This window comes from Phocoena phocoena, chromosome X (genome assembly GCF_963924675.1).
Source record: "Phocoena phocoena chromosome X, mPhoPho1.1, whole genome shotgun sequence".
In the NCBI taxonomy this organism is placed as follows: Eukaryota; Metazoa; Chordata; class Mammalia; order Artiodactyla; family Phocoenidae; genus Phocoena; species Phocoena phocoena.
The window spans coordinates 128,680,213-128,698,635 of NC_089240.1; the positions used below are offsets into that span (position 1 = coordinate 128,680,213).

General features: G+C 60.6%; 1 protein-coding gene and 1 pseudogene across 1 annotated transcript in view; one reads left to right on the forward strand and one right to left on the reverse strand.

Annotated features, from left to right (window-relative positions):
- TEX28 (testis expressed 28) overlaps positions 1-18,423 on the reverse strand; it is a 188,697-nt gene that overhangs the window by 102,659 nt on the left and 67,615 nt on the right.
- Positions 7,566-8,367, forward strand: LOC136142724 (melanoma-associated antigen 8-like; annotated as a pseudogene).

The following is an 18,423-nucleotide window of genomic DNA, read 5'->3' on the forward strand; positions in this document are numbered from 1 at the left end:
TGATGCCGCCGTATTTCTGCACCTGCCTGAACGCGGGGACACTGGCGGACGTTGCTCCTTAGTGGCTAGGACTTATTTCTAGTATTATTCTGATCCCAGACTCTGTCCTTCTCCCCTCTGGAAGTTGCTTTCTTTTCATGACATCTCAGAGAATTTGCAGCTCCATAGGAAACGGAATAGAAAACCAGTCAAAATTGCTGTTCTGTGTGTTTAACTCCTGCAGGATATATTATTCAATTTGGATGTGTGTGTGTGTGTGTGTGTGTGTGTGTGTGTCTGTCTGTCGGCATGGAGGGAAGGGTGGTGATTTCCCCAGCTGGGGGCAGCTCACGCAAAGCTCCCAGGATTCCAGTCACACGGCGACTCCTTTCCACTTCGGCAGCCTCTCTTCTTCCAAACCCCCTATTTTCATCCATTTCATCCCACTGAAATCTAGACCTTGCTCACAAGTGGCCAAAGTAAACTCCAGGTGACTAAAATGGTCGTTTCCATACAGTTGGTAATTGGCTCTCCCAGGGCAGGGAGAGGAGGGCCAGCCCCGGGAATACCGAGCAGGGCTTCAAAGAGCAAGACCCTCATTTCTCTGGAAATCCTTGCAGATGGCGGGTATGAAACACCTACCTCTTCACTGTGGCCCACTGCAATGCAACAAGAGCCAGCACCCCTTCCTTCCTGCCCCAGGGCGAGATTTCTCCCGGCTTTATCCATGGCCCAGAAGGACATCTCACAGCAATGTCCCATTTCAGACTTTCCCCTCCAACCCAAGACACACCCTCTGCATGTCTGGCTGCTGCCACCGCCCAGCTTCATCACCATCACCTCCCACAGAAGGAACCCCCACTTCCCAAAGGCCCAAAGTGCCCTGGCTCGGGGCACTTAACACTCCAGGGCTCGCTCCTGGAGCCCCACCGCCTCGTCCCATGTTGTCTTATTCTGTGGGACTTAGGGGACGTCTCACCACCTTCCTCATGTGACAGCGGCTCCTAGACCATCACTCTAGGTGCGGGTGTGTCCTGCTTTTCCTAGCGTTCCCGCTACTAACACAGGCCCTTCCGGAGAGCAGAGGCTCCGTGGAGGTCTGCGGAATAAACAAGCCAGTGGGCAGGGGGCTTATTGACAGAGATGAACCTTCTCCTACTTTCTTAAAATACCCGTGCAAATCCAACTCAACAGAGATAGTTCGTTTTATTTACAGAATGACAGACAAGACAGGGAAGCAAGAACTGGAACAACAATGGCTTTTATTTTTCTATTTCTTCCCCCATCTATATCACTGTTAAGTACTTCCACGTTTCCAGAGCAGTTCTGATTCCAATTCCCTGTTATCTTGTACACGGTCACAAAACGAACTGGGAGATTTCCCAACCTCTCTTACAAACAGCAAAACTCTTGTTCTTGAACTGAATTAGTGCAAATACCTGTGGGATTAACGTCATACACAAAGTTAGACACTGAAGCTTGTTTAGTCTTCTATTCAAAGAACCAACATTTGAAAAATTCCTAAAGAAAACAGACATGGAAGTCCATGTCAACATACACAACAGGAACCCAAAGATGCTGCACACCGGCTTCCCCCAACTCGCCCGGCTCTCACTGCTTAGAAGGCTGACCGCTCCCTCTTCAAACTCAGAGTGAAGGGTCAGCCCCCCTTCCTGCCCCACGGGAGAAGCTGCTGGACGTGGGACCGGCTGCTGCTCTGGCTGAGGCTCCCTCTTCCTCATCGCTCACGCTCTCTGCAGACACGGATGGGAAGAACCTGGGATCCATGCTATTGATCCTGAGCAGATGCTGCAGGACCTGCCACTTGCTGGCCTCCGCGTAGGCCCGGGGACCCCACAGGAACTCGTAGCAGGCAGGGTCGCTGTGGGGCACCTGCCGGTACTTCAGGTAGCCCGTCCGCACCCACACTTCGGTGAGCAGCTCCCTCCCGCCACAAAACCCAAGGGTGCATAGCAGTCCCCACACCTCCTCCTCAGGGACGCGGTCACCGAACAGGGTGACCATGGCCAGGACCAGCACAGGGAGGCTGGCCTCGGGCGTGCACTGCCAGTCGCTCAGCACCGCATCCCAGGTGAGGCCCAGGGTGGGGACCAGGACGTAGGTGCGCTCGCGGGGGTCCACCTCCTTCACATCCAAGCCAAACACCAGCTGCAGGCACTCGCAAACGAGGCTGAAGACCTCGGGGAAGTGGTCCTGATGCTCCCGGAGGAACGTACTCAGCATCTCCACCTCGGAGGTCGGCTCCCCGGTACGAAACTTGAAGAGCAGGAAAGCCACCAGGTCAGCCATCAGCACAGCAAGTGCCTCGCGGGTCAAGGGATCGGCATAGGCGGAGAAGGAGGGGGCTCCAGGGGAGGCGGAGGACGAGGGGAATGCGGCCTCCTCCCCCGCAGCCCCCAGCAGCGGCGCCTCCACCGGACCCTGGGCCGGGACTGGGGCCTGAAGGTCGGCCTCAGGCTGGCGGAGCTCACTCATCTCGACCGGGGACCTGATCACTGGGGTCGAGCCGTCCACGGGAGTGTGCGCACAGATGACAGGCAGGGACCTCATCCCTGGGGAAGAGAGGGGGTGTGAGCGGCTTCAGCGGAGAAAGGCACCCTGGGCAGCCCTGACAAAGGCCACTTACAGGTCTCCTCTTAAGGGCTGCCCCCGGGCCTCACAGGGGCGCTCCTCCTGGGCGGCCTGTCCCCTGCCAACCTGAAGAAGGAAGTGAGGGGGCTCCTCAGGGTGCAACCAGCACAGCCCCAGGTTCTGGGGCTGACAGGGCAATGGGGGTGACTTGGGTGTTGTGGGGTGCCCTCTGTTCTGGGAGGGGGAGCCCCTGGGTACACACTCAGGGCACGCACCTCCCCTTGACTCCTGGCACTGCCTGGGCCTCCTCTGCTCTGTACCCCGAGGACACGGTCCTCAGACCTGGGCCTTCGCCTCCCGGTTCCTGGAGCCCCTGTAAGAGGAATGGAGGGCGCACCTCTTGTGTACACTGTGGCACAGTTCCGGGCCTCGGTGCTGGCAGGAGAATTGGGCCGGACTCTGTGAGGTCCCCCCAGTTCTGAGTTCCGGGGTGGGTGGTCCCCTCGGGGCTCGTTCGTCGTGCTCACTGTTCCCCTTAAGGGCCTGGACCCTCCCCTTTGCAGGCCGGAGGAGAAACTCAGACCAGGACCCCGAATCTGAACAGAAAGCAGTGAGGGGGCCCCACAGGTGGCCGCACCTGCCCAAGGCCTCCCGCGGGTCCTAGGATGGGGAGACGCTGGGTCCTCACCTCCTCCTCACATCCTGCCTGGCCTCCCAGCGCTGACCACAGGGGCAGGTTTCTGTTGAGGCCCCTGTTCCAGGGCTGGGGGTCTGCTCAGTCCTCCCTCGGGGGCCTGGGAGTCCACCCTCTGCGGACCTGAAGGCTCACCCCTCACACCAAACACCTGACCTCCTGAGGACCCCGACCCAGAGGTCAGGAAACATCTCATCTGCTGACCGTGCTCTGGCGCCTCCAAGGCCCCCCCGGAAGGGCAATGGATCCCTCCCTGTGTTGGGGTCTAACGTCCTCAGTCCTTCCTTCCTCGCGTGCAGGCTGGACTCTGGGCAGGACCTGGGATTGTCCCGTCTGCCAGTGTGAGTCCCTGCTCCTTATACCAAGTCTCCAGTCTCTCAGAGACCCTGACGTCAGGACAGGCCTACCGTGCTCATCCCGCCACGGGGCCTCCCACAGCCACCTGCAAGGGTGGTGATCTGGTGGGTCCCTTTTGTCCACCCTCAGGGTCTCCTCAGTCCTGCCTAAGGGCCCTAGACTTTGTCTACCAAGGACCTGACATTTTACCCTCTGCGCTCATGAGACCCCCGCCCCTTAACCCAGGTCCCCAGCTTCTCTGAGACCCGGATGTCAGGAAGTGCTGCACTTGCTCACCCCGCCCTCCCAGGGCCAACTCTGTTCTGGGATCCAGGTTGCCCTCAGTGCTCCCTCAGGGCCCTCATCTTGAGTCCACACAGGACCTGGGATTCTCTCCAGTGCCCACCAGACACCCTGCCCCTTATACCCCCTCTCCAGCCTCTCTGAGACCCCGCCCCTGACGCCCCCTCTCGAGGGTCTCGGAGACCCGGATGTCAGGAAGTGCTGTACTTGCTCATCCCGCCCTACGGCCTCCCAGGGCCAACTTTGTTCTGGGATCCAGGTTGCCCTCAGGGCTCAGGGAGCTCACCTTCACTCCACGCAGGACATGGGATTCTCTCCCATGCACACCAGACACCTCGACGCTTATACCCCCTCCCTAGCCTCGCTGAGATCCCGCCCCGTACTCCCTCCCTAGCGTCTCTGAGACCCGGATGTCAGAAAGTGCTGCACGTACTCATCCCGCCCTATGGCCTCCCAGGGCCAACTGTGTTCTGGGGTCCAGGCTCCCCTCAGTCCTCCCTCAGGGCCCTCACCTGGACTCCACGGAGGACCTGGGATTCTCTCCCGTGCCCACCAGACACCCCGACCCTTATACCGCCTCCGCAGCCTCTCTGAGACCCCGCCCCGTGCTCCACCTCCGCAGCGTCTCTGAGACCCGGATGTCAGGAAGTGCTTCACGTGCTCATCCCGCCCTATGGCCTCGCAAGGCCAAGTCTGTTCTGGGGTCCTGGCTCCACTCAGTCCTCCCTCAGGGTGCTCACCTTGACTCCGCAGAGGACCTGGGATTCTCTCCCGTGCCCACCAGCCTCCCCGACCCTTATACCCCCTCCATAGCCTCTGTGAGGCCCCGCCCCGTGCTCCCCCTCCGCAGCGTCTCTGAGACCCGGATGTCAGGAAGTGCTGCACGTACTCATCCCGCCCTATGGCCTCGCAAGGGCAACTCTGTTCTAGGGTCCAGGCTCCCCTCAGTCCGCCCTCAGAGCCCACACCTTGACTCCACGCAGAACCTGGGATTCTCTCCCGTGCCCACCAGACACCCCGACCCTTATACCGCCTCCCCAGCCTCTCTGAGACCCCCGCCCTGTGCTCCCCCTCCGCAGCGTCTCTGAGACCCGGATGTCAGGAAGTGCTGCACGTGCTCATCCCGCCCTATGGCCTCCCAGGACTAACTCTGTTCTGGGCTCCAGGCTCCCCTCAGTCCTCCCTCAGGGCCCTCACCTAGACTCCACGGAGGACCTGGGATTCTCTCCCGTGCTCACCAGACACCCCGACCCTTATACCGCCTCCCCAGCCTCTCTGAGACCCCCCGCCCCGTGCTCCCCCTCCGCAGCGTCTCTGAGACCCGGATGTCAGGAAGTACTGCACATACTCATCCCGCCCTATGGACTCGAAAGGCCAACTCTGTTCTGGGGTCCAGGCTCCACTCAGTCCTCCCTCAGGGTGCTCACCTTGACTCCGCAGAGGACCTGGGATTCTCTCCCGTGCCCACCAGACACCCCGACCCTTATACCCCCTCCCTAGCCTCTGTGAGGCCCGGCCCCGTGCTCCCCCTCCGCAGCGTCTGTGAGACCCGGATGTCAGGAAGTGCTGCACGTGCTCATCCCGCCCTATGGCCTCCCAGGGCCAACTGTGTTCTGGGGTCCAGGCTCCCCTCAGTCCTCCCTCAGGGCCCTCACCTGGACTCCACGGAGGACCTGGGATTCTCTCCCGTGCTCACCAGACACCCCGACCCTTATACCGCCTCCGCAGCCTCTCTGAGACCCCGCCCCGTGCTCCCCCTCCGCAGCGTCTCTGAGACCCGGATGTCAGGAAGTGCTGCATGTGTTCATCCCGCCGTATGGCTTCCAACAACCAGCTCTGTTCTGGGATCCAGGCTCCCCTCAATCCTCCCTATGTGCTCTCACCTTGACTCCACGCAGGACCTGGTATTCTCTCCTGTTCCTGCCTGAGACCCCGCCCCTTATACCCCTCCGTAGCCTCTATGAGACCCCACCCCTTATACCCGCTCCGCAGTCTCTGTGAGACCCTGACCCTTATACCCTTCCCTGCCTTCAGCCCTGGGAGGCCCTGGGGTGGAATGAGCACTTGGCAGCGAGTCCTCACTTACGTATCCGGGTCTCAGAGAGGCTTCGGAACAGGTATAAGCGTCCGCTCTCAGGTGTGCTATGGCTAGAATGCCAGGTCCTGCGTGGAGTCAAGGTGAGGGCCTTGAGGGAGGACTAAGGGAAACATGGACCCCAGAACAGAGTTGGCCCAGTGAGGTCATAGGGCGGGATGAACACATCAGCACTTCCTGACTTCCGGGTCTCAGAGAAGCTGGGGACCTGGGATAAGGGGCGGGGTCTCATGAGCGCAGAGGGTAAAATGTCAGGTCCCTGGTGGACTAAGGTTAGGGCCCTTAGGCAGGACTGAGGGGACCCTGAGGGAGGACAAAAGGGACCCACCAGATCACCGCCCTTGCAGGTGGCCGTGGGAGGCCCCGCGGCGGGATGAGCACGGTAGGCCTGTCCTGACGTCAGGGTCTCTGAGAGACTGGAGACCTGGTATAAGGAGCAGGGACTCACACTGGCAGACGGGACAATCCCAGGTCCTGCCCAGAGTCCAGCCTGCACGCGAGGAAGGAAGGACTGAGGACGTTAGACCCCAACACAGGGAGGGATCCTTTGCCCCTCCGGGGGTGCCTTGGAGGCGCCAGAGCACGGTCAGCAGATGAGATGTTTCCTGACCTCTGGGTCGGGGTCCTCAGGAGGTCAGGTGTTTGGTGTGAGGGGTGAGCCTTCAGGTCCGCAGAGGGTGGACTCCCAGGCCCCCGAGGGAGGACTGAGCAGACCCCCAGCCCTGGAACAGGGGCCTCAACAGAAACCTGCCCCTGTGGTTAGTGCTGGGAGGCCAGGCAGGACGTGAGGAGGAGGTGAGGACCCAGCATCTCTCCATCCTAGGACCCTCGGGAGGCCCTGGGCAGGTGCGGCCACCTGTGGGGCCCCCTCACTGCTTTCTGTTCAGATTCGGGGTCCTGTTCTGAGTTTCTCCTCCGGCCTGCAAAGGGGAGGGTCCAGGCCCTTAAGGGGAACAGTGAGCACGACGAGCGAGCCCCGAGGGGACCACCCACCCCGGAACTCAGAACTGGGGGGACCTCACAGTGTCCGGCCCAATCCTCCTACCAGCACCGAGGCCCAGAGCTGTGCCACAGTGTACACAAGAGGTGCGCCCTCCATTCCTCTTACAGGGGCTCCAGGAACCGGGAGGCGAAGGCCCAGGTCTGAGGACCGTGTCCTCGGGGTACAGAGCAGAGGAGGCCCAGGCAGTGCCAGGAGTCAAGGGGAGGTGCGTGCCCTGAGTGTGTACCCAGGGGCTCCCCCTCCCAGAACAGAGGGGACCCCACAACACCCAAGTCACCCCTATGCCCCATCAGCCCCAGAACCTGGGGCCGTGCTGGCTGTACCCTGAGGAGCCCCCTCACTTCCTTCTTCAGGTTGGCAGGGGACAGGCCGCCCAGGAGGAGCGCCCCTGTGAGGCCCGGGGGCAGCCTTTAAGATGAGACCTGTAAGTGGCCTCTGTCAGAGCTGCCCAGGGTGCCTTTCTCCGCCGAGGCCGCTCACACCCCCTCTCTACCCCAGGTACGAGGTCCCCTGCTCACACTCCCGTGGGCGGCCCGACCCCAGTGATCAGGTCCCCGGTCGAGATGAGTGAGCTCCGCCAGCCTGAGGCCGACCTTCAGGCCCCAGTCCCGGCCCAGGGTCCGGTGGAGGCGCCGCTGCTGGGGGCTGCGGGGGAGGAGGCCGCATCCCCCTCGTCCTCCGCCTCCCCTGGCGCCCCCTCCTTCTCCGCCTATGCCGAGTCCTTGCCCCAGGAGGCACTTGTTGTGCTGATGGCTGACCTGGTGGCGTTCCTGCTCAAGTATCGCCCCAGGGAGCCGACCTCCAAGGCGGAGATGCTGAGTACGGTCCTCCGGGAGCATCGGGACCACTTCCCCGTGATCTTCAGCCACGCTTGCGAGTGAATGCAGCTGGTGTTTGGCTTGGATGTGAAGGAGGTGGACCCCCGCGAGCGCACCTACGTACGTCCTGGTCCCCACCCTGGGCCTCACCTGGGATGCAGTGCTGAGCGATGGGCAGAGCACGCCCGAGGCCGGCCTCCTGGTGCTGGTCCTGGGCGTGATCACCCTGTTCGGTGACCGCGCCCCTGAGGAGGAGGTGTGGGGAGTGCTCGGCAGCATGGGGGTGTGTGCCGGGAGGGAGCCCTGCATCTATGGGGAGCCCAGGGAGCTGCTCACCGAAGTGTGGGTGCAGGAGGGCTACCTGGAGTACCGGCAGGTGCCCCACAGCGACCCTGCCCGCTACGAGTTCCTGTGGGGTGCCCGGGCCTACGCGGAGACCAGCAAGTGGCAGGTCCTGGAGCATCTGCTCAGGGTCAGTAGCTTGGATCCCAGGTCCTTCCCATCCCTGTGTGCAGAGGGTGTGAGCGACGAGGAAGAGGGAGCCTGAGCCAGAGCAGCAGCCAGGCTCCTTCCAGGCCCAAGTTCACTGGTAGCAAGTGAGGCTGGTCCTTCACTCTGAGTTTGAAGAGAGAGCGGTCGAGTTTCCAAGTAGTGAGGGCCCCTGCGAGTGGGGGGAACATGGTGTGTAGCATCTTTGGGTTCCTGTTGTGTAAGATGACATGGAATATCATCTGTGTTTTCTTTAGGAATTTTTCAAATATTGTTCCATTTAAAAGAAGGCTTAATAAGCTTCAGTATCTAAGTTTGCAAATGACATTAATCACACATGTATTTGCACTAATTCAGTTCAACGACAAGAGTTTTGCGATTGTGTAAAACAAATTGTAAGATTCCCATATTGTTTTGTGATGGTGAACAAGATAATATGGCATTGGAATAGGAATTTCCTTGGAAATGTGAAAGTAATTAGCAGTACAACTGAAGGCCACCACGTTGTTCCTCGGGACACCCCGTCGTCCGCTCAGTGGTGGGTGCCCTGCTGTGGGACTTTCCTGTTCCAGCCATAGGGCAGGGCCAGGCCCCGGGCATGTGGGCCAGAGGGGGAGTGGCTGACCTGGGGGAGCGGGCATTGCCGGCACCCATCTTCCTGGCGAGACACCACCCGCAGGGCCCTCAGGAAGGGAGGCAGTGGGGGGATGGAGGGCCGCCAGGTGGGGTGTAGTGGAGGCACATTGTTGGGGACCCTGGTGGGGGGGCCAGAGACCCCCGGACTCTGGTGGCTGTTACAAGTTCCTCTCTGTGTTATCATGCCCTCTGTTCAATGGTTTCAGTCAAAGTTTCTCTTAGTAAATTTCTCTGAAAGTTTCAGCTGAGTCTGGCCTCTGCTGTGGGCAATGGAGGGAAAGGGATGCTGCAGGTGAGGGCGGGGGTCAAGAGTCGGAGTCCTGCTCAGCACCCATGGGACACCTCTCCAGTGAGAGGGTAGGGTAGGCACTTTGCAGACCCAGAGATGGTGAGCGCTGTTTTCCATTTCATAGGTGAATTGTAAAGTTTTAGTGAAAACTGATAATTGCCTAAGAAGGCAGTAGAGAAGTTAAAATGTAAATGAAAACCTTGAGTATCTCAGCAGGATAAAGGGGGCATAGGAGCAACAATAGTTGGACAGACACTGCTATGGACTGAATATTTGTAAACCTCTGCCCCTCATTCACCTGTTAAATTCTAACCCCCACAGGGATGGGATTTGGAGGTGGGGCCCTGGGAAGTGATTAGCCCATGAGGGGGGAGCCCTCATGAATGAGATTACCTCCCTTATAAAAGAGGCCCCAGACGGCTGCCTCATTCTCTTGTGCCTTGTGAGAGGATGGCTAGTTGATACAACTAGACAAGAAATCAGTCCATATGAAGAAGAGCTTTATTACTATTATTTATTACTCAGCTGTATAAAAGAACGAAATTGGGTCATTTGTAGATGCGTGGATGGATCTAGAGACGGTCATACAGAGTGAAGGAAGTCAGAAAGAGAGAAACAAATATCGTGTATTAATGCACATATGTGGAACCTAGATAAATGGTACAGATGAACCGGTTTGCAGGGCAGAAATAGAGACACAGACGTAGAGCACAAACATATGGGCACCAAGGTGAGAAAATGGTGGGGGCGGGCGGGGGGTGTGATGAATTGGGAGATCGGGATTGGCAAATGTACACTAATATGTATAAAATGGGTAACTCATAAGAACCTGCTGTATAAAAAAATACATAAAATAAAATTCAAAAATTAAAACAAACCAAAGAAATAAGAATAGGTTTATGACATTATCAATCACAGTAGAAAACCACCTGTGAAGACAAGTGGACGTACTTGCCACAATGGGCTCTGCATCGCCAAGTTTGCTCCCCCAACTCCGCAGCCTTGCAGGGAGGCCTTCCTATTGGTGGAAGGCCAATGGGCGTGTCTTTTGCTTCCGGAGGCGCCAAGCCTTGGGACCTCAGGCCCTCAGTGCGCGTGGCTATTGGTGCTTCCGTAGCAAAGCCCCTCCTCACGTGCTCTTCTGATCCAACCACTTTCCCTGTAAAGAGACGTCTAGAACGTTCTCCCTCATCTTCCTGGGGCTTCCGGGAGCAGCCGGAAACGCACGTGGCGTTCGCACAGAGTGCCTGGGGCAGTCGGCAGCACAGTTCCTGGCTGCTCTGCTGAGACGAGCTCTTCAGCCCCTCGTGAGCGGGACTCCGGAGCCATCCACAGAGTCAGAGCAAGTCAGGAGACAGGCGGGGGCTTTGCCGGGGGCTGGACTCCGCAGGTACCGGGGGCCCTGGGAAGGAGTGGAGGTCGGGGGAGGGCTACGGGCTGCTCGGTTGGGAGTGGGGGAGCGGCGGCGGAGGGTAGCGGGCTGAAGGGGGGCTGAGGGAAGGGTCCCCCAGTGAGCGGGTCAGAGGGGAGGACCGCTGGTTTCCGGGGTGGCTGGTGGGGGGCGTTCTGGAGTCGGGGTGCAGAGGGTGGGGCTAATGGCTAAGCGTGGGTGGGGGGGCCGGAGCGGAGGGCTTCCTGCCGGTCGGGTGGGGCCGGCTTTGGGGCCAGAGGAGAGGATGACTGGCTGCGGGGGTGGGGAGCACGGGACGGCCGGGCCCCATCCCCCACCCCCCCAACCCCCCCCACCCCCCACCCCCGGGGCCGAGACCGGAAGGGAGGGCTAACGGCTCCTGCGTGTGGCGGGAGGAAGGGGGAGCTACTCCTGGCTGAGGCGGGGGTCGATGGGGAGGACTCCCGGGCGCGGGTGCGGTAGGCGTTAGGGGAGCTCCCGCCGGGGCGGGGCGTTGGGCGGGGGGGGGCGGACGCTCGTGGCAGTTAAGGGGCTCCGGCTCCCGGGTGGGCGGGGGCAAGACGGGTGGGCTGTGCGTCTGGGGTACGAGAAGCGAGAGCCCCCGGCGCTGAGTGTGCTCGGGGGAGGACTCCCCGGTGTGGGGAGGTGAGAGAGGCAGTCTGGCCCGTACGCATGGCGGGGCGCCCGGCTTCCAGGGCCCAGAGCGGAGCGCCACCAGCTGGTGGGTGGGGGAGGGTGTATGGAGGGGATGTAGTGCGAGGGGCCGGGGAGGAGCCGCCTGGCCACGGGGGGCGTAAGTGATGCTGAGAGGGGGAGGCGCTGGGGCTGCTGTGATCTGGTGGAGGCTGTTGGCCATGGCAGATGGATTTGTGGGGGTCCAGGGAGGGGCTCTGGCCCGCTGCATGAGGCATCGAGAGCTTCAGGTCGCCTCTGTCCGGGTGGCACAGGAATTGCAGAGGTGGGTGGGCAGGGCAAGGCCCTGGCCTCCACACAGAGTACACAGATTCCTTACGAGGGTGCTTTGCACATTCACCCGGACACGCCGTACCAGAGTTGTAAAAATGTCTCCATAAATTTAGCAGTATTGCAAGTTTACATGATAAGTTTTCTCGTCACGGGGGAATTTTATTTGATGGTACTAATGATAATATATCTTCAAATATTGGGAAACCCATGGATCAAAGAAAAAAAATCACAGAGGGACTTAGAAAATATCTCAACGTGAATACTAAGAAAGCACAACTTACCAAAATTAGTGGGAGGCAGCAAAAAGCGACAGGAGGAAACTGTATTCCTCTAAATGCTTCTGTTAGAAAAGAGTCAGGACATAAAATCAATGAGCTAACAGTCCATTTAGAGATGCTAGAAGAAGAAGAGCAAAGGAAACATAAAATGAAGTAATAAGAGAGCTAAGAGAGGAAATCAGTGATAGAAAGCAAATTATGGACACGACGAACAAAGCCATGCGCTTCTTTCAAAAGAGCAAGGAGACCGAGAAAGTCCTAGAACGATGAATCACGGAAAAATAGAAAGAACGCTGATCACCAATATGAGGAATGAAAGAGGGCCAACGTTACGGATCAGATGTACATTAAAAAAGGGGATATAGGGGAATATTATGGGATATTATGGAAATGTTTATGCTAACAAATTGGAAGACTTGAGAAATTCCTTGGGAAAAAGGCAGCTTCCTAAAACTGAGGCCAGAAATGTAGAAAAGGTGACGAGCCTTCTATCTGTCTTTTTTTAAAAAATTATTTTATTTTATTTTATTTTATTGTTTCTTGAGTCGTCCGCAACAAGTGCTCTTTTGTTATTATTTTTAAATTTTATTCTTTCTTTTGGCTGCGTTGGGTCTTTGTTGCTGCGCGCGGGCTTTCTCTAGGTGCAGCGAGCGGGGGCTACTCTTCGTTGCGGTGCGCAGGCCTCTCATCACGGTGGCTTCTCTTGTTGCAGAGCACGGGCTCCAGGCATGTGGGCTTCAGTAGTCGTGTCACGTGGACTCAGTAGTTGTGGCTCGTGGGCTCTAGAGCGCTGGGTCAGTGGTGGCGGCGCGTGGGGTTAGTTGCTCCGCGGCTTGTGGGATCTTCCCGGACCAGGGATCGAACCTGTGTCCCCTGCACTGGCAGGTGGATTCTTAACCACTGCGCCGCCAGGGAAGTCCCTAGCCTTCTATCCTGTAAATAAATGTAATTTATTAAAAAAGTTTCCTAAAGTCAGACAAACCAAACAGGGCAGGGAGGTGCTCCAGGCTGCTGCTGTGAGGGGCACTAGGGTGGGCTGTGTGGCACAAACATGATCCTCTCCTCTTTGCACCCACAGGCCGATTCCCACACTTCAGCAGCCTGTGCACACCTGTTTGATCGCTTCCCCCCACCCTCAGGTCCTGGAAGATGGCGATGGCTCTGGCGGTATTGCGGGACTGGTGCAGGTCGATGGGCGTGAACGCTCAGCGATCTCTGCTCATCCTGGGAATCCCAGATGACTGCAAAGACCAGGAATTCCAGGAGGCTGTGCAGGCTGCCCTGCGTTCCCTGGGCAGGTACCGAGTGCTGGGCAAGGTCTACAGAAAGGAGCTGGGGTCGAGTGTTGCCCTGGTCGAGTTTGCTGAGTGTTTAAATCGAAGCTTGCTCCCCCGCCAAATACCAGGCAAGGGAGGGCCCTGGACTGTGGTCTGCCTGCCCCAGGCCCCTGATGCTGATTCACAGGATAGACCCAATTTCCCTGAGCAGCCCCAGAGACAAGCAGTGGTTGGCAGGGCAGGTGAGGCAGGAACTGCAGGTCACTCAGGAACTGCAGGGGAGGAGGAAGCTGCAGGGGAGGCGGGAGTCGCAGGTATGGAGGGAGACACAGGTGAGGAGGAAGCCTTAGGTGAGGAGGCAGCTGAAGGTGAGGAGGGAGGTGCAGGTGAGGAGGGAGCTGAAGGTGAGGCAGGAGCTTCAGGTGAGGAGGGAGCTGCAGGTGAGGAGGGAGCTGCAGGTGAGGCAGGAGATGCAGGTGAGGCAGGAGCTACAGGTGGGGAAAGATCTGAGGGTCAAGCAGGAGCTGAAGGTGAGGCAGGAGCTTCAGGTGAGGAGGGAGCTGCAGGTGAGGAGGGAGCCTCAGGTGAGGCAGGAGCCGCAGGTGAGGAAGGAGCTGCAGGTGAGGGAGGTGCAGGTGAGGAGGGAGCCTCAGATGAGGAAGGAGCCGCAGGTGAGGAAGGAGCTGCAGGTGAGAAAGGAGCTGCAGGTGAGGAGGGAGCCTCAGGTGAGGCAGGAGCCGCAGGTGAGGAAGGAGCTGCAGGTGAGAAAGGAGCTGCAGGTGAGGAGGGAGCCTCAGGTGAGGCAGGAGCCGCAGGTGAGGAAGGAGCTGCAGGTGAGGAAGGAGCTGCAGGTGAAGCAGGAGATGAAGGTGAAGCAGGAGCTGAAGGGGAAGCAGGAGCTGAGTCAGATGAGGAAGGAGCTGCAGGTTACAGAAATGTTGCAGGCGTGGCAGGACTTCTGAGTATGGCAGGTCCCACGGGCGAGGCAATGACTGCGCCTGAGGAAGCAGTTGTGACAGCGGCAGGCGCCATGGGTGAGGCAGGGCCCGGGACCCAGCAGTGGAGGCAGGCCTTGCAGCCCATGCTACACAGCATGGGCTACCAGGAGCTGGGAACCTTCTCTGGGATGGAAGAGCCGGGCCACGGGGAAGAGTCCTCTGAGAGCTGGCTGGAGCAGGCCAACGACATGCTGCACCTGTGGCGCCACGTGTCTGAGAGGGAGAGGAGGAGGAGGCTGGTGGAGAGCTTGCGCGGCCCCGCGCTGGACCTCGTGCGCGGCCTCCTGGCGGAAGATCCCGAGCTGGCTGCCCAGGACTGCCTGGCCGCGCTGGTGCAGGTGTTTGGGAACAAGGACCCCCGGGAGAGTGCTCGGCTGAAGTTCGTGACCTGTGCCCAGCGGCCCCAGGAGACTCTCTCTGCGTACGTGATGCGCCTGGAAGGCCTGCTGCAGTCGGCCCTGGAGAAGGGGGCCATGCACCCGGCCATGGCGGACCAGGCGCGCGCCCGGCAGGTGGTGATGCGGGCCCGGCTGAACGACACGCTCCGGGACACGCTGAGGACGATGCGGCTGATGAGGAGGCCTCCCGGCTTTGCGGGGATGCTGCGGCTCATCCAGAAGACCGAGGCCCGGGAGGCCGACCCGGCTAGCAGGGAGCACTTCCCAGGGCAGGAAGAGGCCCGTGTGGACGTTGGAGGCCTGGCAGCAGCCGCCCAGGCCGCCGCGGCCCATGAGGCCATCACCGCAGGCACCACTGCACATGGCACCAAGGCCTCCCCGGCCGGTGAAGATACCACCGCCCAGGCCGCCCGTTCCAAGGAAGGTAGCGCCGAGGACCACCCGGCACGTGAGGAGGCCAGTGGGGCAGTTGCCGGCACTGTCAAGGCTGGCGAGGCGGGCCCTGAAGACCATGGTGCCACCAGGGCAGCCCCTGAAGACCATGGTGCCGCCAGGGCAGCCCCTGGCCCTGGGGAGACCAGCAAGGCGTCCGCGGCCACTCAGGAAGATGCAAGTGCTGCCGCCCCTGCGGACCTAGGTCAGGCAGGACCCTCAGATGCCCCCGGAGTCCCCATGCCTGGCCGGATGGGCAGTGCTTCCCCGGTGGCCCCAGGAGGTCCTGGCTGGGAGCCAGAGGGCCTCGCCCAGGCAGGAGGCCAGGAGGCCGAGGAGACCCCCGAGGAGGGGCTCAAGCCCATCCCAGAAGAGCCGGGAAATGAGGACGGGGCTGCAGAGATGAGCCCCCCGGCATCCACCTCAGGCCAGTAGGCTCAGCAGGCCCCGGGGCCCCCAAGCTTGGAGGCAGGGGGAGGCCAGACCCGGCAGCCTACTGGCCCCATATTAGGGGCTACTCAAGGTGCCTGGGCCTCCCTCCTGAGAGGGGACCCCTATTCATCATCCCCTGGGGCAGGTGGCTCCCTGTACTGGCAAGCCCAAATGTGTCCCTGTAGGCCCCAGAGGGACCCAGGTGTCAAGGAACCCCCCAGCCCCCGCTCCCCTCCCCCCAACACACACACCCTAGCCATCGACCCCCCGCAGAGCCCTGAGGTGCGCCACGTGCCAGCCAAGGCTCTGGTCTCTGTGGGCCAGTGTCGTGAGCTCGACGTGTGCTTTCTGGGCATAGATTCAGGCCCAGCGCTGCCTGTTGTTGTGGAAATGTGCGTGTGTTCTCCTCTGAGCAGTTCCCCCAAGCCCTGCGCGGCGTGGAGACCCCGAGCCCAGTCCCAGGAGCCGGCGGGAAGGACGGGATGGACGAGGTCACAGCCAGCACCCACCCCAGGACCTGGGATCCCACCTGGGACCTTGGGAAGGAAGACCTTGACCGGGGCTGCAGGAGGTCTGCGGGAGGCCCCCCAGGGCTTGTGTTCTGCTGGGCCACCCCGTTGTTCCTCGGGACTCCACGTCCCCGGCTCGGTGGCGCGCGCCCTGCTGTGGGACTGTCCTGTGGCCGCCATAGGGCAGGGCCAGGCCCCGGGCATGTGGGCCAGAAATGGAGGGTCTGCCCTGGGGGGAGCGGGCATGGCCGGCGCCCATCTTCCTGGCGAGAGGCCACCCGCGGGGCCCTCAGGAAGGGAGACTGTGGGGAGACGGAGGGCCGCCGGGTGGGGTGTAGCGGAGGCACCTTTTTGTGGACCCTGGGGGAAGGGCCGGGACCCGTGGGCTCCGGTGGCCGTTAGAAGTTCCTCTGTGTGTTGTCATGCCCTCTGTTCAATGGTTTCAGTCAATGTTTCTGTTTAATAAATTTCCCTGAACGTTTCATCTGAGTCTGGCCTCTGCTGTGGGCAATGGAGGGAAAGGGCTGCTGCGGGTGAGGGCGGGGGTCCAGAGTCCGATTCCTGCTCAGCACCCATGGGACACCTCTCCAGGGAGAGGGTAAGGTAGGCACTTTGCAGACCCAGACATCGTGAGGGTTTTTCTTCCAGTTCACAGGTGAATTGTCAAGTTTTAGCGCCCTTGACCGTGGGCCGCGTCTCGGACGATGCTCGTGCTTGAAATCGTGGGTGCTGTGCACGGCCCGGAAGGCCAGGGGTCACACAGGAGGACCTCTGACCTCGTGGGCCACACGTGGGTCCGTGCACGTCTGCCTGGCCCGGGGGCTCCGGGACCAGAAGGCCGTGCCCGGTTTGCACGAGCGCTCGGCCCGTGGCTCTGCACCCGTGCACGAGTGTCTTCGTGCCCCCTGCGATGACGGGCGTGAAGCAGGAGGCTGACGTGCTGACGGGCCTGCCCTTTATGATGTCACTTGCTGGCTGGGCTGTGATGTCACCCCCGAGCCACCGGAGCACTTCTGTGAGGGGCTGAGCGGGAGTGTGAGCCCAGGGTGCTGCCGGCCGCGCTGCACTGTCCCGTTTACGTGGCGGAGGGACACGCCGCGCTCCGCATGGCTGCGGACGAGAAGGGCCCCGCCGCGCTCCGCATGGCTGCGGACGAGAAGGGCCCTGCCGCGGGCAGGGCGCCCGGCTTCGGCGAGGCGCCTCTTCCTCCCGACACAGCGGCTCCGGCCCTCGGCTCAGGGAGCTGCACCCCCCCAGTCCCTCGCCCTGGACCAGCCCGTGCCCGCGGGACACCCCGACCTCAGGCTGCTGCCTGGAGAAGCCGCTTTCCAGGATTTGACGGAAGAGCCTTTGTTGAAAGGGCCTCGCACCGCCTGCGAGGCCGTGTGGGAAGGCAGCCTGCTCTTCCACCCCTTTCCCAGGAAGCTGTGGACGATCGTCCACAGCAGTCGCTTTGCGTCCATTTGGTGGAATGAAGACGGGACTTGCATAGGCATCAACAGGCCGCTGTTTCAAAAGGAGGTTTTGGACAGGGACGGCCTAGACAAGGTGTTCAAGACAGAATGTATGAAGAGCTTCATCCGCCAGCTTAACTGCTACGGATTCAGCAAAGTGCACCAGGACATGCACACGTCCCTCTGCGTGACCAACCTGTCCACGAAGGAGCGGCCCGCCCACGTCCTGAGCGAGGTAAGGAGGGCGGGGGACGGCGGGGGAGGAGCCCTCTCCAGGGGCTGAGCCGCTGGGCCCGCGGGTGGGGGGCGGGTGCCAACCCCGGGGCCGCCTGGGACGGCGGCAGGCGTGTCAGGAGAGCTTCCTTTAAAGGTGGTACTTGGGGACCGGCGTGTCGGCCGGAGCTGGCAGTGCCGCGCGCTGTGTTGGGACGTTGTTATGGGGGCCCCGAAGTGTTCTCAGCACAGGGACGTCACTTCTCTCCCTCCTCCTTTTCCCTTTGGTGTGTCTGTGTGAGGTGATGCGTGTGAACTGGACCCCCTGTGGTGATCGTTTCACAGCACACGCGGGCAAGGCGTCATCGTGTACTCCTGACACGTGGGCAGTGCCGCTCGCGCCTGACACGCAGTCACACCGGGGGGCAAGAGGACACTGCTGCAACGCTGGCCCTTCCCGTCCTCCTGCTCGGGGACAGTGGCCCGCCGGGGGGAGGGGGGAGGTCTGTGTGCCCCCTCGACTCCCTTAGCTCCAGAGCATCACTTGAGTGGGGGCGCAGGTCCCTTCCTGGGAAGCAGTCAGTGTCCCCGATCTGGCCCCTGGAGGTGCTGGCCAGGGGGCGATTCGGACACTTCCTTAGAAAGCTACCGAACCTTGTTGCAGTCTCGTACCTGCAAACGCCAAGTCCCCTTTCGTGGGCCTTGTACTCATACTAAGGGGCCATGTTCAGTCATTTTCCAAGGGCGAAAGGTGATGGTGAGTGAGCGAGTCTCGGGAATGTAAAAGCTGGGGCACAGCGTCCTGCTGGGAACGGGTCCCG